Source organism: Puma concolor, chromosome D1, assembly GCF_028749965.1.
Source record: "Puma concolor isolate L17-30 chromosome D1, mPumCon1.1.hap2, whole genome shotgun sequence".
Lineage (NCBI taxonomy): Eukaryota > Metazoa > Chordata > Mammalia > Carnivora > Felidae > Puma > Puma concolor.
The window spans coordinates 43,829,053-43,850,989 of record NC_141676.1 but is presented as its reverse complement, the minus strand read 5'-3'; the positions used below and the strand labels follow the sequence as shown (position 1 = coordinate 43,850,989).

Sequence of the window (21,937 nt, the reverse complement as noted above, 5' to 3'; positions counted from 1 at the left end):
CTGGCAGATAAAGCACATATAGACTCCAGGAAAGAGACCAGCATCATCTCTGGGGCATCTGACAAACACAAAAAGCACAGACTGTGAGATGCTGATATGAAGAGTTCTGTAAGCTAAAGCCCACCCACATCATCTACCTTGAATTTCACTGTTGACAAGTCTCTACTCAGCTTTGAAGTCTCCCATCCTGAAATACAATCAGACAACTGAGGACGATCAGAAATCCAGGTATTTAATGAAATGTTCCGACATCATAGATGATAAAAGAAAAAAATGGGGAAACATGGAGAAAATAGAGACTAGGAAAAGGCAAACTTTTAAGAATACCTATCATTTACAGCTTTTGAAAATTATTGTTGTGGCCACGCATAGGAAGATGGAAACAAAATATTCAAGGAGCAAAAAGGAGATCTTGGAAATTAAAAAAAATTAATATTTATTTATTTTTGAGAGAGAGAGAGAGAGAGAGAGAGAGAGAGAGAGAGAGACAGTGTGAGTGGGTGAGGGGCAGAGAGAGAGGGAGACACAGACTCTGAAGCAGCCTCCAGGCTCTGAGCTGTCAGCACAGAGTCTGACATGGGGCTTGAACTCATGACCCGCAAGATGATGACCTGAGCCGAAGTCAGACGCTTAACCGACTGAGCCACCCAGGTGCCCCAAGAGATCCTGGAAATGAAAAACATGTTAACAAAGATGAAAAACACAACAGAAAAATTTAAAAGATCTCCAAGAAAGTGGACAAAGCTAAGAGAGGAAAGACCAAAAAGTAAAATATAAAATAAAAATATAATTCCTAAAGATCTTATAACCAAATAACAGGAAATTTCTAGGAAAGCTGAGGCAATGAGGTAAATACAACCATCAAAAATATATTTCAAGAAAATGTCCCAGGACTAAAAGCATGAGTTTCTGATTAAAAGTATTCATCAGAACAATGGATTAAAAAAAATTTAAAAAACAACCTACACCAAGGCACAACATTGTGAAATTTCCAAAGAATAAGGACCACGACAAAATTCCGTAAGTTTCCAGGGGTGGGGTGGGGGCAGAAACAAAACAGGTCACACAGTTTCAGGAATCAGAGAAGCTATAGACCAATGTCAATCTGGAAGATGGAAGACAATGGAGCCATGCCTTTAAAACTCTGAAGGAAATTAATTTCTAATCTCGAATTTTATTCCCAAACTATAAATAGATCCAATAAATAAAGTGTGAAGGTAAAATAAAAACATTTTTAGATACACACACAAACACACACACACACACACACAAATTGCCTTCCATTCTACTCTCTCCGGAAGCCACTAGAGGAGGCACTCCAACAAAATGAGGGAATAATCAGAATAAGATGATGATGTAGGGCACAGTTCACAAGAGGGCCAGACCAGGCCAGAGGTGAGGACAGCCCCACAGATGCTGGGGAGACAGATGCCAGGAGGACTGCTGTGCACAAGGCAGACCGAACGAGGTCAGGAGGCTCCTGAGGAGAAAATGATGACAAACTTTACGTAAATGGAAGTCTTGAGGGGAGAGGTAGACATTTGGCGAAGAGTTTGGAATTTAATTACTGATTCGTACATGCCATCCCAGGCCATGAAAAATATGACAAATATTAGTTCTAGGAAAAACCAAATGTTGTGAAGGAAAGGAAAAACGATCAGGTGGCTAAATGAATCACCTGTGAAGATCATCACATGGAATAATAATATAAACACTGGATTTTTATCTCTCAAAACCATACTATTGCTGTATTATAATGAGGATGTGGGGAATGGGAAGACTGTGAAGTGGGTTCGGGAGAGCAAAGACAGATAAATTCCGTCTTCCATGATGGAAAGTCCTTAGATGGTGTCTAAAACGAACACTCAAAAAGCAGCACTATGAGTAAGGGAGTAAATAACACAATTCTCAGCTTCTTGGGAACAACTGGTTGCCTCTGAGAAGGGGGTAATGAATATGACGACAGAGTGCTTCAGTCTGGTATAATTGACTTTATAAAGCTAATTCTCCAAATGTTGTCCATAATTAACTTTCATTAAAAAATTAAAAAGAAAAAAAAGAATTTTAAGGGGGAAAAATAGTATAGATAAAGGCCTGAGATGTGGGTTTTGACTCTATCTAAAGTATCATAATCTTGGGGGGCAATGTGTACCAAGAAAGTGTGTTCATTTTTTTTTTTTTTTTTTGTAATTTATTTTAGTCAATATATTTTTAGGGAGGAAAAAAAAGGGCTGTTTTTCAGGTGACGTGAAATGTTCCAAGGACATGTTGGTCTTTTCACTGCCCTGGGAAGACAAAAGCAGAGGAGAGAAACAGGAGCCATTTCTTTTGGTTGCTCGGAGACCTTGCGGGGGTAACGTGAGAACACGAGGGCATTTGAGACACGCCTGACAATGTCGAAACAGCAAGCGGCCTCATCTTCCATTCTATATTTTGAAATAGGAAAGAAAACAGATGAAATAGCTTTTTCATTATTTTCCACATCCCGAAAGGAAATTCACTTCAATTTTAATAACATTTCTATTTCTTATTTATCATCATGCAAACCTTATAAAACTTGCAAACCCCAAATTTGGAGAGATAGGGTGGCAGGATGAAAATGTTTCTGCCATCAGTCCTTTTTTTTTTTTTTTTTATTGAACTAAAAATAAAATCTATGTTACTGTTGAAGGAGAAAACAGATGGATAATAGCTAATTCAACGAATGGCTGTGAAGTCTCGGGAACCTGGCTCAGGGCTACGCAGCCAGAAGCAACACCCAAGGTCACGGCATAGAACTGGTCAAGTGCAGACATCGGTCCTGCTCACCTCGCTCTGACCTTGTATCTCACGCTGACGACACAACCAGCCCTGGACAGTGTCCACCACTGCTCCCACTCAGCCACGAATGATGCTCTCATCCTCGGCCGCCGGCCACGAAAGACTCTTCCTCTTCATCTCTCCTTGCATCGCTGACTCCTGATTTGAAACCCAGGTGGTGTTTCTGCACGTGGGGCTTATAACCATCCCTAGTTACAGGGAGAGCGAAGAGTGAGTATCTGGAATTTCCAACTACCCACCAAGATCCCTAACATGGAAGAGAGAGTTGGTGATGTCAGGCTGATGGCAAAGACATAGTAATAGCAATGATGGCAGTCATAATTTGGGCCCGATAAGGTGCATTCAGCCTAACTGGGTTAGAACGCTTGGCCCTTCCTTTTCTTAGCAATTCAGCCAAGCAGATTCTTACTTAAAGGCCTTTGTTCCTGCTGGTCCCTCTCCCTGGGATTCGCTTCCCTCCAACATAGGATTCTTTGTTACTGGTGGGGGAGTCTGCATTGTGTGAATGGAGGTCTTGGTTCTCGGATTCCCCAAGAAAGATTTACCTGAGGAAACTGGCTTGAATAAAAATAGCCAGAAGGAAAGTACGAAGCACAAAGCAGTTAATTAAGGACATACACTCTCCAGGTGGGAGAACCAGCAGGCCCAGAGGTGGCAACAGCCCTGAGGCTACAGGGGTCTTCATTTTATGTGAGTGGGGTCTTGTGTAATAGATGAGGTGGCTTCTAATAGAGGCTCCTTCCAATCATTTGGGGGACTCCTCCCACAGGTTGGGAAGTGGAATTTTTGACCTTACAAGGTTTGTGTGTGTGTGGGGGGGGAGCCATCATGGCAGCCTTCCCCCACAGTGGGGGGTGCTAACCTCTATGCAAATGAATTATAATGAATCTAATTGTTACCCTGGGGCAGAGGTGGAAGAGGCGAGCACAGGTTCTGCACCTGCAGCTCTTGGTTTGTTAGCCACAGGGGTCTTGGAAGCCACAAAGTCTGGATGTTGTGCCCTCAGGCTTCTAATGTGTCACCTATTTATCATGGTCCCTGCCTCCAGCTCCTGTCTGTCTACTCCATCATCTCCAACCATCTTATCATCTCAAAAAGGCAAGCTGTTCAAAGCCACATCCTCCTTGGCATTTCATAACCCCCTTCCATGATTTATGTCTCTCCCTGGAGCTTATCAAGGTGAGATAAACGATATGGTTTACCTGTTGATCTTTTCCCTTGCTGCTTCTTCCCTACTCCCCACTATCCCGCTTGGATGTAGGCTCCATGAGAGCTGGGGTTTTTTCTGTATTGATTACTGCCGTATTCCCCCCAAACCCAGAGGACTGCTTGGCACTTAGTGGACATTCTATAAATATCTCGTGACTGAATTAGGTTCAACACCCAAGTCGTTTAAGCCTCAGCTCATCATTTGTAAAATGGGACTGATAATAGAAACTACATAATAGAACTGTGTGAAAAATTAGGTAAGATTGTATTTGTGCCAGGAGAGGGTAAGTGTCCCTGTACCAGGCCACCTTGCATTCCTTGCTTTCATGTCCACCCTCACTCACCAGGTCAGTTAGACTGAAGCCCCTACCACTTTAGGAAAGGTGTCATGGTAGGACCTGAGAAGAGAGACATCACATTCTTGGCCATTGAGGTCAATGCTCTCTGTTGAGAAGCAAGACAGGAAATACTTAGAATATGTGATCAACTGGAACCAGTTTTTCCTGTCTCTCCACCACCCACCCCCATAAAATCTCCAAAGGTGGGAGGAGGGAGAGAGCATCGGAGAGAAAGCAGTGGGACTCTCAGAGGAGCTGCTCTTACACTCTACACCAGCCTCCCTGGCCCTGGGTGGGGCAGCTTCCAGAAAGAAAGAGGGGTCAGAATACTCTTCCAGAGACAGAGGCCCTGGGTGCCCATGAGTCTCCAGTGGCCCCAGCATGGTGCTGGAAAACAGCTGGGCTTTCCTGTACCCCATAAAATGGTTTCAGAATTAGGAGAGAAAGATGCCAGAGAATGGCAGAGACCAGGCAGCCAGGGACCAGCTGGGACAGAGTGGTGTCTGCACGCCTGAGGCAAGGATACCAGCGACCAAACACCAGGAGATACATCTGGGCAGCCACCATCCTTGGAAAAAGAATGACCTTGGGCCAGAAGCCTCAGCCTTTTCTCCACCCACACTCATGCCGAGACACTACTCAACTCCAGGATGTAGATGCCACACTGAGGGAAAGGAGGAAAAAGGGAAACATTCTGAATTCACTGAACTCAATGCAACTTGGAAAATACTAAAGTCACCTTGAGCCCCAGTGATGAGTAGAAGTGGGTGTCTGCCATCACTCAGAATGGCGGCTTGAAAAAAAACTTTTATAAATGAGTAAGTAATTAATAAAAATAATAAAAATAAAGTTATAGAGAAATACAGAGGATGATGTTTGTTTGATGAGTGTGTGGCCTATAAAAATTATCTCTACTAAAATATGTAAAGAACATATTACAGCATCTGGCACTTAGTAAGCGACTAAATAAATGGAAGCTACAATCATCACCATTACGACCTGCCAGACCCCAGGCCACTCACTTTGCATGGGTCATCTCTAATTCCCACAGCAATCCTGCAAGGGAGATATTATATTATTTCTATTATTTATTTATTTATTTATTATTTTTTTAATTAACATTTATTTATTTTTTGAGAGTCAGAGAGAGACAGAGCACGAGCGGGGTTGGTGCAGAGAGAGGGAGACACAGAATCCGAAGCAGGCTCCAGGCTCTGAGCTGTCAGCACAGAGCGCGACGCGGGGCTCGAACCCACGAACCGTGAGATCATGACCCACACCGAAGTTGGTCACTTAGCCGACTGAGCCACCCAAGCGCCCCTTCTATTTTGTATTTAATAGAAATAGGACTTGAAAAGATTCGAATACTTGGCCAAAGTCTCTTGCTTAGGGAAGGTCAAAGGTGGGGTTTGACGCTGGGTTGCCTGACGCACCCAAGGCTCTCGAGCTGCCTCACAGGGGGTGGGGGGTCCTTCTCGGTGAGGTAGGTGAGTGCTCTGTCCACATGGCTGGATGGGGCTGCCAGGGACCAGTGGGCTGCTGTCGGTCACCGCAGTGATCCCATGCAGCCAGTGGAAGTTGAAATCCATGTTGGCCTCTCCAGAGTTTCCCAGATAGACAGGCATTGCTTTGTGATATAAACAGAATGCAGGGGCCAGTGGGCTTTCAAATGAGACACTGGTTGATAACCCTCAAGGGGCTTCTGATCACTCAGCCCCAAGACCCTCAAGTCAGAAAAGTATGCATGAGAAGGGCAAAGTCTTCCATACCAAAGCCTAAAAAAATGAGTTGGGGAAGGAAATCCTTTCCCATCACAGCTGGGGCGACATCTGGATGACAGTCTAACTCCAACTGATATGATGGGCTGGCCCCACTTTGTGAGAGCAAGAGGGACCCAGAGAAGGGGTCAGCATCCAAGGCAGGAGCCACAGAAACTAAAGGCCCACCAAGGGATGCCAGCAAGTCACGTGGGTCTTCACTCAGAGCTGTGAGGGGACCAGTGGGGGAGTCGGGGTGGTTTATGTGTCCATACCCACGCATACTTGGATTTTCCTGAGTGCAGGTGAGCCAGAGAAACAAGGGATGTGCAATTGTGCACGGACTTCAGAGTAACTATGCTTTCTCTGCCCACAAGTCACACGTACGCGCATACACCCGCACACATACACATACACACACAGGCCCCGGACCCAGTATTGCTCTTGTGCTGGCTGCCTTTTCTGAAATAAAAACGGTCCTTCACGTCTAAGTCCTTCACTTCCTTCCACTTGTTGGAGTTGCTATTTAAAAGATTGATTTGTATAATGCTCCATGTTATTCACCTGGGTTCTCCACTCCATCCCCAACACTTACCTCACGTTTTCTTCCAGGCTTTATGGGCTCTTGCTGTTTCTGGTGTTGTCTCAGTGACTGGCAGAATACAGACTCATGTCGCAGGTGGATGTGCCCTGCTCTGGTCAAAAGGTAGGTCTCCCAGGACAGTGGTATCTGGGAATGTCCTCAGCTGTCATCTCAGACCAGGAAGGACCCAACGCAACCCCAGACTGAGGGTTCCAGGGCTGAAAACCCAGCCGTCCTCAACCAAGTAGAACTCCCCCTAGGGCATAAGGAGATGAGGATTTGGGAAACGTGGAGGAGTTGCTATTTTTCACAAGGACCGATGACCAAAGCCACAAAAGTGGGTACTAGAGTTGAGCCCAGTTAAAACGGCCTGATGAAGTCCCACCCCTTTCCCATCTTCTAAGATCTCTATGTCCATGCATAATGAAGGGGTGGGGGCGGGTTCCTTGAATGGAGACTTTCTGGACAGAAGCCCAGGATGGTAGGAGCAGACTCCTCAGCACTCGGAAACTTTAAGAGATTAAACGAAAGACTGGTCAAAGACATGCGCTAAACCACACTCAGCGAGAGAGGGGGGTCTTTGTGTCCAAGACGCAGGCAGGCTGCAGTGTGTGTGTTCCAAAGGGAGGGAAGGGTCTTTGGGGATGGGGAGGGGAAGGCCAAACCCGCTTCAAAGTGCACTCCCAAAAGTCTTATGCTCCCTCTGATGGTGGCTTCTACAGTGATGTCTCTATCCTCATAAAAGCTCACCATTCTGGCAGAGAAAGAAATCGCCCAAAGACATAGCATCAATTAGGTCTCAAAGAGCTCCGAGATGATAACTAGCCATTACTGAGCTCTTAAAACACGCCAGGCCCTGTTCTAAGTCTGATTTGACTCTCAAGCTGTGTTATTCTTACTACACCCTCTGAGGTAGGTATCCTTTACTCTCTCCATTTTATAGGTGAGGAAACCAAAGCACAGAAAGCCTAACGCACACTACTCAGCCCAAGGTCACACAGTAGGAAGTGACCAAGCTGGGATTTGAGCCCGGGGAGCCTGACTCCAGCACTGAGAGCTAAGCCACCTCACCACACTGCCCAGCCTGTGCTCACTTCTCTCAGAGCCCTTCACCAAATGCACTGCCATGCTCTGGTTACTAGTTCATCTCCTCTGCTCTTGACCATGAGCTCCTTGAAGGCACATAACATATCTTAGTGTTCTCTATTCATTTTCAAATCCTAACAAAAAATATGGTTCCAGTAGGTTCTCAGTAAATGCTGAGTTAAACGACGGGTCTGAACAGTTCTTACAAAGCTTGCACTATTGCAGGGGAGAAAGTGACTAAGAAAAAAAGTTTGTTGACCTTTTGCCATGTAAGCAGTACCATGCTGAGCACACTGCACTTACCCCCCACCTTCATTCCCTAGAGTTCTCTGAGGGGTAAACACTATCACTAGGCTGGTTTCACAAAAAAGAAACGGAGGCACAGGGAATGTAAGTGGCAGGCACAAGGCCCCACAACTAGGATTTTCATTCAGGCGTTTGACTGATTGCCCTAGCACTTAATGATGACCCAATATAGTGCATCCAGGCTAGAATGGGCCACGGGGAAAGAAGACAATGAGGCATCTAAGGGCCATGGTGGAAGAAGAAAGAATAATGAGGGGTCTAAGGAGGAGGGTAGCCTTTCAAGCAGGGGATCAAGGAAGTCTTCCTGGAGGAGGTGGCACCTGAGCTAGATCTGGAAGGATGGGTAGGATCTGAACAATCAGAGACAGACAGGCAGGGCAGGGCACTCCATGCAGAGGAAACTGTATGCGCAGAAACAGGGGCAGAGCACTGTGGCATGTGCGATAAAGAACCAGATGACTTTCACTTGGCTTCAGTTCAGGATGAGTGACCAGGAGTGCCTGGAGCCACACTGCAGAGAGTTTTGAAAGACAGGCCTGCGTGCTTGGATCGAGTTGCTAGACAACAGGGAGCCATGGGATGCTTTTGAGCAGGGGGTGATATGTTAGGCCTGTGCCTAGGATGACTTCACAGTCATAAAGAGTAGGGTTTAGAGCAGGAGGGGTATCGGCAGGGTAAAGAACAATTAGGATTACTAAAGAAATGGGGTCAGAGTCTTAGCCAGGCATGGAGAGGGGAGAGTGGAAGCAATAGATAATTTGAAGCCAGCACCAATTACTTAGCTACTGGTAAGGTGTGAGGGCCGAGAGGGAGAGAGTTAAGAGAGATGTTAAGGTTTTCCTCTGGGCTCGGAGGATGACAGCTCCCTTAGCAGGGAGCACGCACGAGGGAGCGCAGACCGTGTCAGGGCTGGTGGGTGACTGAAGCTAATGAGCCGATCCCCTCACACTGGGAGCATTTTCTAAAGGGTCAAATCTAAATTCCAGGCCATCCGCCCCCTATGCCAGAAGAGCTTTCGTTGGTAAGTCGGGGCTCCACTTCCATTCCTTAGACAAATTCTCTGTTTAGATTTGATTTATGCAGGGCAATGTATATCAGATATCAGTGTCAGGCATCAACAGCTGCCACACACACACACACACACACACACACACACACACACACGCACGCACGCACGCACGCCCACCGCCACTAATGACCAGCAGCTTAATGAAACCCCTTCCCCTGTGTGAGCCGCATTAGTGAGCTGATCCACTAATAGAAGACAAGCCGTACAAATCAAAAACTAAAAACTTCCAGATTTCATCCTGCTTTTCCTTATGTCACTTATTTTATGCCGCGTGAATTGGATATTAGTTTCCCAGTTTCACCGAGATGTCGGATCACTAGGGTAGCTTGAGCAGACTCAATTTCGCTTCGAGTAATAGAGTGAGATTATTCAAAATTATTTCCAGTGGGCTGAGCCTGCCTGTTCCTTCTGTTATGAGAATAGAAGTAAACAACTCGACACCCTCCTCGCAAGCTGACATCCTTGACACAGCGCCCCTATGCCTAGCTCCTTAATCGCGAGAGCATTTTGGTTTTAGCCACGCTCAATTAATTCATCCAGGAAAGGGTCCAGTCAGAAAGAGTTGATTTAAAGTGAGATAAACTGGGCATCTGCTTGGAAAACCAGATGATCCCAAATATGTCTTTCATCGTGAGAAAATGAAGAGCTCTCTCCATATTTAGAGCAGGAACTTCTCGGCTGCTTTTTTTTTTTTTTTTTTTTTCCTTGAGAGTTTCAGCAGTAGCAGTGACAGAAGCCACAAATGGGACGCCTCTCCTGGAATCGAGCGGGTCTGTGCTGCTGGGGATGGAGAGACCACCCACCTGCCCACAGCCCCTGCTGGCCTCTGGGTCCTGAGGGGCCGGCGAGGAGGGCTGTGGAGTCCAGTAGGGTCTTTATCCCCCGCTAGACACACAGCTGGTCCCTCTCGCAGTTGAACACAGAAGAGCTGAGCTAGCACTTGGAAAAGTGGGATGTCGACATTTTTTGCTCAAATTTGATAAGCAGCGGAAGATTAGCACCTTCCTCGAAGTCTCTGTTTGGAACAATGTTCCTTTCAAGGCATCCAAATTTGGCAGAAAATTCAGAGCCTGCAGACAGGCCTGAAGCTCGTGGGGAGAAGAGAGGGGTGGGAAGATCTGAGCTGGGGAAGGAAGAGATGCAGTGACAAGCCCCCAATCCACAGCTCTTAGGGCTCCAGGGGAGAAGGAAGCCCTACCACATGGATTGTCTGCCCTAGCAGCCCTCCTTGGAGCTGGTTTTGGGGTGTCTGGGCTAAGCAGAGAGCCCAGACAGCAAAGCATCTGTCTGGTGGGCAGGGAGACCTGGGCTCTGGTGGCCTCGAATCACCCCGGGCACCCTGCTTCAATGTGCAGAAAGCATTACATGGCACAAACAAGCCGGGGAAATAGGGGACCAATCGGAGCATTGAAAACAGGCTTTTCTGGCCTCCCAGGGAAGGCTAGGGTTTCGGCTCTGCTCCCATCTCCTCACATTTTCCACTGATGTCACCCCAGGCAAATAATCGGTAGAGAGCAGACTTAAGTGGAAGCAGGGTGCAGGGGGCTGCTGTGTGAACAGAGCAGTGGGATGGAGAGAGAAGCAGGGCCCGGACCGGCCCCTGCTGTGACCCGAGGTGTGGCCTCCTCACTGTGAAGCAGGACCACAGGCCAGGCATTTGTTGCAGCACGAAACCTTCCTCTTGTTTCTTGATCAAAACCATGCTAGTGAAGTTACGCCCCTCTTCAGGAGCACAGGGATTTCTGCTTCAGGCCAGCCCTGACTTTGGCTCCCACTGTCCCAGGCAGGCAGGCAGCGTTGCATAGCAGGCAAGCATGAGGCTGATCAGGAAGGGGGTTCTGGCCTTGCTCCACTGCCCTCTGTGCTGGGAGGCACCCTCAGCCCTTCTCTGGGGCTTGGCTTGTAACAGGTACCTGGCCAGGGACTTTGGTCGTGTAATGGGCCCTTCAGTGAACGTGTTACCAAAACCCAGTCTGAAGGTCCCTGCAGATAAACTTCTTCAAACCAGCCGAAATTCAAGAAATATTAATTCAGTGTCTCCTACGTGCCAGGCATTGGGCTAGGTACTTTCATAGAAATCATCGATATGCTTATTTAAAAAACATTTTATCAGGGCACCTGGGGGGCTCAGTCGGTTCAGTGTCCAACTCTGGATTTCGGCTCACAGTTCATGAGACCGAGCCCTGCATTGGGCTCTGTGCTGACAGTGCAGAACCTGCTTGGGATTCATTCTCTCTCCCTGCCCCTTGCAATCTCTCTTTCAAAACAAATAAACTAAAAAAAAAAAAAAAAAAAATATATATATATATATATATATATATATGGTTATCTGTTCTGTGTGATCACTTTGTTAAGCACTGGAGATAAAGCAGTGAGCAAGATAGACACAGTCTCCCTCTTCTCAGAGCTCATGTTCTAGTTCCCTCATTTGTACCTGGCAAAACGGGGATATAGTATTATTAGCAGCATTTTAAAATTGAGGAGAGAGATAGAAGCTCAGAGAGGTGGAGTGCCTTGCCCAAGTTCACACAGCAGTTAAGAGCATAGTCAGAAGCAGAAACTCAATCTTCTGGCTTTAAAACCGGATTTCTTTCCATTATGTTACCCTGAATCCCTATGCACGGAATAGCAGGAGAGGGCAAAACAATCTCCCCAGCCTACCAGAAAGAAAAGGGAGAGCGGGAAACAGAGAGAGACAGAAGAGAGAAGAGAGTAAGCTTCTGCTCTGAAATTCTGACAACAAAATATTTTTGTAAATCCTGTCTCCGGCCATTACTCTCCAGGTGGCCAAAGCTCTGACCCGCCCAAATTCTATTCCTGTACTCCAAATATTTCTTATACCAACCAGGCAAGAAATGCTGAAGGGGCTGACCAAAAAAAATAAGGCTCTAATAATAATAATAATAATAATAGGCTTGCATTAAACCAAATAAAGTCATTCTGAAATGACTAAAGAGAAATAGCAGAGGAGAAATGCCCCTGGGCTCACGCTCTGTTTATGCATTGCACATTATACCTTTTCATCACAATTACCTAAAGTGGTACATTTGTACTTCCATAATGTATGGAATTCATTACATAGTTTTGCAATGAAATTATCACACTGTGCCTGGGACATCTGCACCCTGTCATACATCATTCTATTCATTTCTAGTTAATTTAATCCCAATATCTGCCCACATGATAAGACAGATGTTCAGCTACGCTGCAGCTTCAATGGTTTTCTGCCTTGAAGAAACTTGAAGCCGTTGAAAGAAATGACATCTTTCAGACAGAAAGCTTACAGTATTAAAAAGTTTGGGGCTTTTGCCACTTGACTATTATCAGCTTTATTATGTGTTGGTCTATCATAGTAACCTCTGCCGTGAGGATCCACATGTGAGATTAACAGGCACATAAGTCTAATGGGAGTATTTCTATGAGTGTTTCTATAGCCACTAGAAATGAATCCCCATCAAAACTGGTTTAGAAATATCTGCATGTCACTCAAAAAGAAAGAAAATCGAGACATTTCACACTATTACATTAGTCACAGTCGCTGCCTCGCAGGGAGAGGCAGAAGCCATTGTTGCCTGAGTCCCTACTGTTCCCTGCACCCGTCTGGATGCCTGGCTCACCTGACCTCCTCCACTCCACGCTGCGCCCCCGGGTGGTGGCCACTGTGGTGATTTCGCCGCCAGAGTCTGCGACTTGTGTCCCTCCACGCTTTCTACCACTGCCCTGACTGTGTGTCCGTACCAGAAAGTGCATGGGCCTCTGAGACAGTTTTCCCTCAGTGTGAATTCTGGCTCCGCCCCTCACTGTCTGGGTAACTCAAGGAGAGTAACTCAGCCCTCCTGGAGCCTCAATTTCACCATCTGCAAGAGGAAATAACGACAGTTATTTCACAGAGATGCACAGATTCGATGAGATAACATGCGTAATGAATTGAGCACCATGCTTCATGCCATAATATTAATATTACTTTTAGCAATAAGAGTAATTTCATTTTCATTTTCATATATGAAAAATGTCCAGCATAGTTCCTCCCTCACAGTAGCCTCTAAAGATATAGCAGGCATTATATGATTACTAATAACATCATTGTTATTGTTACTGTTGTACAATAAATCCTATTACAAAGACAACAATTTTCACACTCCGAAGCCACAGGTGGGAACAATTTCCGATTTTTGCAGCTGTCAGCTCTTGTTTTTATTAGGTCACACAAGAACTGCAGTGGACCCTGGCATTCTGTGCACATTAAAAGGGATTTGGGTAAGGGAATCACAGATGAACTAAAAACATACGGAGCCAGAACAGAAACTTCTAAATGCATCATTTGTACGACCTTCGAGTAGGCGGCACCCTGAGGACAGGAGGAATCATTACAGGACAGAAAAAGGACCCAATTGCATTTCAATCAGTTTATTCAAGAAACATTTAATGAGCAGTGAGCCCCAACTAAGTGCCACAAGGTGTGCTGGGCTGTTAAGGAGGGCAGGGCTGGTAAAGATATGGATTCTGCTTGAATACGATATATGTACCTACACACATACACATATACATACACACACACACAAGTATTTCTAGACAGCTATCATTTTAACATAGAGATATATTTTAGCACAAAATAATGGATTAGCCCATGGGTCTAGATGGAGCCTTTCTTATTCGGGGATCTGCTGCTACCTTAGCATATGCACACTGCTCACCAAGTTGCAGGCATGTTGCATAGTCATATAACTTAGTTTCGAGAGAATCTTGCAAATCCAACCTATTGAACTCGCTCAGTAGAAAATATTCAATGTCTTTTCTCCATCAACTAAGGATAGCTTAATATATAGCCTCTCTATTTTGCTCTTTTTTTCTATTCTGTTCCAAACTCATGCATTTATGATACTTACCTACTGCATTGTACTTTGGACACACTTCCTAAATACACCTTCCAAATACATATGTGTACGCACAGTGTTTTTCTTATTTTTCCTTCCAGCTTGGCCATAGGCATAGCACAATGGCTTTTTTATTACTTCATTGCATGACATTTCACTACCATCCTTCATTTCATTAAAGGATTGCTTAAAGTCTGGGTGTATACACTTATTTGCCAGCCTACCACCACTGAAAATTCCTTATACTTGAGTTGCTCTTTCTGGAATTCCTTTGGAAGGAATGGTGTGCCCCGCAGCTAACTCTTAGATGACCTGGAGTCAGGGAGAGGACAGGGAAGGTACACAGTCTCTGCTTTTTCTGATCTAATAAGAAGTTAGAAGTCAGGGGCTTCTGGATGGTTGAAGAAGAAATAATGACTCAAGGCCTGAGCCAAAACTGAGCAAATGTTGCAGTGCTTGCGAGCCTGAGCATAAGAGAACACGGAACACGGGGATGGGATTCACCCTCGGGCCGGCAATCTGTGACCCACAGGCCTTCCCATCAACAGCATCAATCAAAGGCCAGGATACAGAATGACTTGGTTCCCTGGCCAGAACCAGGAGTCCTGTTCCTAAGATGGCCTCCCCAAGTGCTAGAAAATATCAGAGGTAAAAGTGGCCTTGGGGCCCAGCTGACCCACTGGTCTTTAAAAGAAGAGAAACAGGAGACTGAAAAGTATCTGTTTCACCAGCCCCATGCTCAGTGCATAGTGGAAGTGTAGTGACAGTTCAATGAACCAGAGTGAGCTGAGGCCCAGAGAACTCGTGGGGCACACCAAATCAGTGACAGAGTCCTCCGTGGAACCCAGACTCCCCAGCTCAGATGTCCTTATATCTGGTTCTGGTCACCAGACAGATTCACCTTTCCAGAGCCATGAACCCAGAGGGTCTCATGGTCAGGAATGACATGCCAGAGGGCTAATCCCATGACTTCCATCGCTCACAGCACCGCCCACCTTCCTATGTCCCGCAACATTTGCCCCATCAGCAATCAAAGGTCAAGTCCCTTTGCTCTCTGACCATTTTTACCATCTTTAACTTGAGGCGATTGGTCCACATCATTAGAATATACACAGGTCCTTCACAAATATTTAATGAAGGAACAAGTGAATGAATGAGTAACCACGTATTCCATTAGGTTTCAGCGTATGAGCTAACAACTATTACAAGTAAATTCCTAGAGTTCTGCTTTAAGAAGAAATCTCAGGCAGTCTCTGGGCTTTCTGGAAGGGAATGTTATAATTAATTAGTAAGGCTTGGCATGGGTTCAGGGCCCCATAGTGTGGCCCAGGTACTTGCTATTGCCCAAACAAGGTAATTAGGTAGTAGGAGAGAGAAGAAGAAAAGGGTGCATTTTGGTTTTGTGGAAGGGGAAAGGGTGGGAAAGCAGAACCAAAGGTGGGATTAAAAGATAAAGTCACTATTTCCACTCCAAATTACTCTGATGTTGCTGACACTATGACAGAAGACCTTGCCGTCCTAAGTAGTGTTTCCCTCCTATTCACACTTGGTTTCCATTTGAGGCCTAGCTAAGCGCCTCCCCCAGACCCCTGTGATCTCTGCTTAGGGGGGCTCCTCCCTCCTCTCCTGGAGCCGGTCCACTGTGGGCCCACCTCCTAAGTAGAGGAATCTGATCAACCTGGCAGTGTATTTTCAAACTGCACCAGAGTCCTTTGTGGAGAGTGGTTTTGATTGTAGGAGATACCTAGCCTAGGTTCTTAGGCCAAATAGATCTGCCATCAGCCATCGGTTTTGCAGATTATGCTTTGTTTGATGTAGGGCAAACTATTTACCTCCTTTATGTAAAATGGAAATAATAATAATGCCACCACATCCTGGGACTGGACAAAACGGAACAGCCCCTGTAAAGGGATTAGCACACTTTGTACCTTTGTATGAAGCTATCTGCCCCTCCCCAGCTGCAGTTTGCTTTAGGCCAGCCACTTCTAGGCAGCACCAGTATTGTTCCCAACGAGCCACCATTGCTTAAATGGATGGAAAAAAGGGGGACTTTCCTCTGTGGTTTGCTGCAAGAGTAGCTGCTTTTCCTAGATCCTGGAAGCCAGCTTAATATTGAGTTCCCTGGCTGGGGGCCTCCAGATAAGCCCTGAGCATATTGAGCTCCAGCTGTTGAGCGGAGGAACAGCTGGAAATGACACAATTGACACCTAAATGGAGGCGATGACCCTTGTACAACCGCCTCTCGATTGCCTGCACATAACTTTCTGCCTCAGCCTTGCTGATTTGTGAGTGGCTGCCCAGCCCCGTGCTGGCTTCTCAAGGTGGCCCAGGCTGGAGTGGTGCCTGCACGGTGGTAGTCATGGTGGTGCATGTGCACGCGTGTGTATACGTGTGGTTATCACCACCAGCCTCCCATGTAGCCTGGGGAGTGCACACCGATTTCTCTCATCTATGCCTCTGCTTCCCACTGTATCTGGAAACCTGAAGCAGTCCTTCAAATAGTCACCCACTGGGCAGAGCAAAACCATTCTTGGCTGCTTTTCAGCCCCAGGGCCTGCAACAGCAATCTTTCCTGGGCCACTCTCGAAGGCAGGCAGGATGGTGTGCTAGGAAAAGCACTAACTTCTGCTATCGCAAAGGCTGATTCCCAGCTCTGTCATGTCCAGCCATATGACCTTGGGTGAGTTATTTATTTTCTCTGTCCTTACATAAACCTTGCCCAAGGTCACATTTGGGATTACTGACCCTGGAGCCCTTCTGTCTGACCACTGGGCAATACTGCCTTCCTCGTTTCTGCATTAATCCAATCTGATTCCAGACAGGAGTGTGTACCTGTAGGCCTTGCCTAGATCCATCCACCCCACAGGCTGCCACTCCCTTCAAAGCAAACCGGGGATGTCTTTGTAATCCCGGTAAAGATGGGAGCTTCTTTGTACCCCTTCCAGTCTCTCTTTTCTTTATTAAAGACAAGGAAAATAAAATAAGAATATTTTTATAACTATATCTGTTAGGGACTATAGTTGCTAATAATCCCACCAAGTCATTCCTGGCTTACAGATGAGGTTTCTGAGGATCACAGAAGTAAAGTGACTTACCTGTGTTCACACAGGTGGTAAATAAAACGGCAACTTGCTTTGGAGACCAGCAAGGGTGGAAGGGTAGCCACTTAGCCAGATGGCAGGATCACGAGACACTGGTCTGGACCTCATCACCCAGTTCTTTGGCAGTGACCGGGGAGGAGGCCTGTGGGGATGACAGGAGACCCAAGGTGACCTCAGGGGGAGGGCGAAGAACCCCATGGCAGACAGCAGGAGAAGTGGGAAAGAATGGCTCTGAATCCCCCCACAAGCCTGCAAAGAAGAAGGGGGAGTGGGGCAGGGGGATGGGAGTGAGGGAAGCTGGAGTGAGGATATAGACTTCCCTGGTTATTTTTCATTATTATTGAGACCTATCATGTGACCCTTCCTTCTTAAGCTGGAGCAACTTAAAAAGAAACATCTGTCACACATTTCCAGAAAGAGCATCCCTATCTTCTACATGCATTCAGAATATGAATATATATATATGTACATACATACATATATATTTTTGAATTTAATTTGTTCCTTTTGAGAGAGAGACAGAGAGAGAGAAACATGATTGGGGGAGGGGCAGAGAGAGAGGGAGAGAGAGAGAATCCCAAGCAGGCTCCACACCGTCAGCTTGGAGCCCAACACAGGGCTCAAACTCATGAACTGCGAGATCATGACCTGAGCTGAAGTCCAATGCTAAACGGACTGAGCCACCCAGGTGCCCTGAGAATATATTTTGAGTCCCTACTCAAGGCCAGGCATTGTTGGGGACTCAGGGAATACAATAGTATGCAAGCCCAATAAGGTCCCTGGCCCCATGGAACTTTTGTTCCTGTCAAAAGACATGTATGATAAACACATAGACTGGTGGTTATGACCTGGGCTGGTACTGCCTTCCATGTGGGGACATCACGTGTTTGTGGGAGATATGGTGGACTGGGGGGCGGGGTGATTGTCAAGAAGACTTTCCCTCCACACCTCATCCCTGCTCTGGCATTCAGGTTGTACCAGGATTGTAAAATGCTAAGTGTCCTGAAATTAAGGATTCATTTCTGCAAAGTTGAAGATTTGCCCTGCTCAAAAGCCAACAGCACTCTGGTTGAGAACACAATGGATGAAAACACACAAAGAAATAAGGAGACTTTAGACAGTGAAAAATGCTACACAGGGAAGAAAACAGGGTAATGAGATGGAGGGGACAGTAGGATACACTCTGCATTGGCTAATGTAGTCTGAATGGTGGCTCCAAAGAGATGTATCTGTCTCCTAATACCCAGAATCTGTGAATATGGCTTTATTTGGGTAAAGGGTCTTTGTAGATGTGATAAATTAAGGATCTTGATATGAGATCATTCTGGATGATCCAGGGGAGCCTTAAATCTAATGATGTATGTCCCTCTAACAGAAAGGCAGAAGGAGAGTTGATCAGACAGAAGAGGACACACAGACACACAGAGGAGACGGTCATGTGAAGATCAGACTGATTGTCTAAAAGGCAAGGAACACAAGGGTTGCCACGGCCACCAGGAGTTAGGAGAGAAGCAGAGAACATACTCTCTCTCCCCTGGAACATCCACAGGGAGTGCCATCTCCAGAACTGTGAGAGAACACTCTTGTTACAGTAAATAAATCTGAAGATGTCACATTTATGTTGAGACTGCAAAGAGGGATGAGCCACACAAGAGACACTAACATACTCCAAAATCTGACTTCTGTAGGTAGGAGAGACAAAGTCCCGGCCAAAAAGATCCATGCAAGGGGCAGAACGGAGTAGCTTAACCAGAGCCAGAGTAGAGTAGCCTGGATCCAACTCCTGGGGTTCAAGTCCTGGTTCTACTAATTAGTAGCCGTGTCGTGGCTGTGGGCAAGTTGTGATCTGAGCCTGTTTTCCTCACCTAAAAACGAGCTTAATAATAGTGTTCCTCCCGGGTTGAAAGGAACGAGTTAATAATCATTAACTCAATGCTTGGCACAGAGTGTGAGCTCTCAATAAATGGTAGTATAATCACTATTATTATTATTATTATTATTTCAATTTGAAGTCACAAATGGCCAGAATTCTCTTCTGCTGATCACAAACGCTCAGGTGGGAAGGCTGAAACTGTAAATAAAGCTGCAGAAGAGCCCCCTTATGTCAGCTGAGTCTTCAGGGTTGGGACTTCTCATTTCAAGTCAGTGGTCCTTGTGAGGGCGGGAGGAGAGCCACCAGCTCACAGCTCCCTGGAGGACAGTGCTGGGGGACAGCTTGGCTGGAGCTGTGCACAGCTGGCAGGTTTCTGCCTTTCAGAGGTCGGCTTACGTGCCACCCAGCTCCCCCTTAAAAGGCACAAAGCCGCCTGATAAACAGAAGATTGTCAGGTCCTCTGATCCTGCACCTGAGGGCCGGAGGGAAGGGAGAGGCCCTCTGTGCTCCTTTCACAGGACGCGAGGAGCTGGCTTGGCAAGCGCAGTCCTGCACCACACCTGCCCCTCCTAGAACATTTGAGGGCTCCAGGAAAAAAAATCTCCTGGTGCAGATGAAGTTTCAAGAGGAAGGGCCGCTTGCTAAGTTACCTCCCAGAGAGGACACTGATTCCTGGCCTGCAATTAGCAAGTCAATGAGCAGTGCTCCTCCCCACTCCCAACACCAGGCTGGACAAGGTCAAGTTGGGTCCCTGTGCCTTCCAACCCCTGTGGATCGGTGGGGAGAAGAGGCCGGGATCAGGCTGAGGAAGGGAGGCCATAGGGATATGTTGAGGGCTGAGCAAAGGCTGAGCCAGGGACTTGATTAGCAGGCAGGTTCATTTAGTACAGGAGTAGTCAGGGTGGGCCTACTACACCCCAGGCGTGTGCTAGGTTCTGAGATATAAAGATAAGTCACATGAGAGTGTCCCGCCCTCCCAGTGCCGATGGTCCGGTAGGGAATCTGAGTCTAACCCAATATCTGCACAGACAAGTGCACAATTACCAAGTCAGAACAACTTGCTCCAGCCACCCCAGGGTCCCCATTGCTCTCCCCTGGGGCTTCTGATTTTACCCAACCAGACACAGGACTCCTTCCACTGTGTGTCTATCCACCCATCCCGGGCAAGAGGGGCCTCCCCTTGTAACTCTGCAAGGGTTCAGTCCCAGCAGCCCTAGTCTCTGAACTCGCCCTTGCCTCCAAGATGTACAAATGGATTTTTCCTCTTTGTCTTTTCCAGAAGACAAAAAGTAACTTTTAATTTAATTACTTAAATGAGAGGAGACTGATCACTTTTAACCAAAAATTCGGTGCTTATCAAGTACAGATAATTTCCAGGTATCGGCTGGGTGTGCCATCAAGAGTCTCACACACACAATCAAGGCACCTTCCCCACCCCCCCCCCCCCCCCAATTATATAAGATTGTCAAGTGCTGGCTTCTGTTCCCCAGCATGCAGCCAAAAAAACAGAACTCAGGGGCTGGTATCTGCTGATGAGGTGAAATGTCGCCCCCCATTCCCAGATTCCCAACAATTCCAGAGTTTTCTTTGCTGACAATACTTTCAGTATTTCTACAGAGTGGAAGGAGTTGCCATTAAAAAATGTGTCTGGCCATTTATACGCTGGTGAGTGTCTAACCAGGGAGGCAGGCACCCTTAGCAGTGGCTGGCAAGCAAGGATGGGTGTGTGAAAACAGCAATTAACAGGATTTTAGGCAACAGTATAATTTTGGAACTGGCTACTACCTTTTACACTGGCTGGCATTATCTGTGGGCCTGAAAGCTAATATGGATCTAATATTAAGGAATCATATACAGTGTTATGCGTAAAACGGCATCCGAGTTCTTTATTGTCTGCCAAAATAGCTTCCAGTGTCTTAGGTCTGAGAACAAAGACTAATTTGTGGATTACAAAGGTCCACTTACGAACATGCCATTGCAGGTATTTTCATGCCAGACCTGTGTGCATGAATTTGCAGTTGGTGCGTCTGCTTGTGCACATGTGCATGTGTGCTAAGCATTAGAAACTGGCTTTGGAGACCTCCACCCCATCTATCTGACAAAGATTATAAGACCCAGTCTAATCACTCATATGCACAGAGTTCACCCCTAGTGGGGGAGATTCAGTATGTACACAAATAATAATGGCACACGTACACAGATGCCATGAACAATGTCCAAACAGAACACACAGAGTTCTGGAGGGAGAGAGAAGCCTCTGGTTGAATTTCTGGGGCTTCAGAGGTTTTATCTGTCCTTGAGGGTTTCACTGGACAGGCTGAGGTCGTTTTAGACAAATTGCATGGCATGAACAAAAGTACGAAGGCGTAGAGGAGAAAGTCAGGGAACAGTGATCCAGGCAATCACAAAACCCCTTGCAGGTAACAGGTCTTCAGTTCAAGGGGGTCTCCTGGAGACTTTATCCTAAAGCATCCTTTGTGTCCTTCAACCCCGTCACATCTCACCTCCTAAAACTTCACCAACAGTTAAAGCCTCTTTGTTCTCCTTCTCAACTATAACACCATATTTACCTGGACTTCCTGCAGGTGTTTTAACTGCCCTGTAAGTAGTCAGGCCACCCTTCAAGACTGGCCCCCTGAGAAGGTAACAAGATCCTAATCCCAGTAAGTATTCAACCCAAGGCAGAATGTCTTCTTGTTTGAAATATGATAAATAACACATATGTCTGGGCATTATAAATCACACCAGTAAGCAAATGTTAGTTGTTGATGTTGTGTTCATGGCGGTCATGTTGAGGATGACCGTGTCCATCAGATGAGGGCTGGGCTAGAGACCTAGTAAACCTGAGACAAGGAAGCAAATTTCCAAGAGAATTAAGTGACTCACCCAAGGTGGTCCAGCTAACAAATGGGGAGACCCCA

At 46.4% G+C, this 21,937-nt stretch overlaps 1 long non-coding RNA gene across 1 annotated transcript in view; it reads right to left on the bottom strand.

Annotated features, from left to right (window-relative positions):
- Positions 1-2,814: 2,814 nt before the first annotated feature.
- The window catches only part of LOC147576624 (uncharacterized), a 153,594-nt gene continuing 134,471 nt past the window's right edge, over positions 2,815-21,937 (bottom strand). The window contains exons 3-4 of the long non-coding RNA XR_015241433.1: positions 17,138-17,285; positions 2,815-3,008 (exon numbers count right to left, since the gene is read on the bottom strand). This is a non-coding gene — a long non-coding RNA (uncharacterized LOC147576624). The remainder of the gene's footprint in view (positions 3,009-17,137; positions 17,286-21,937) is intronic.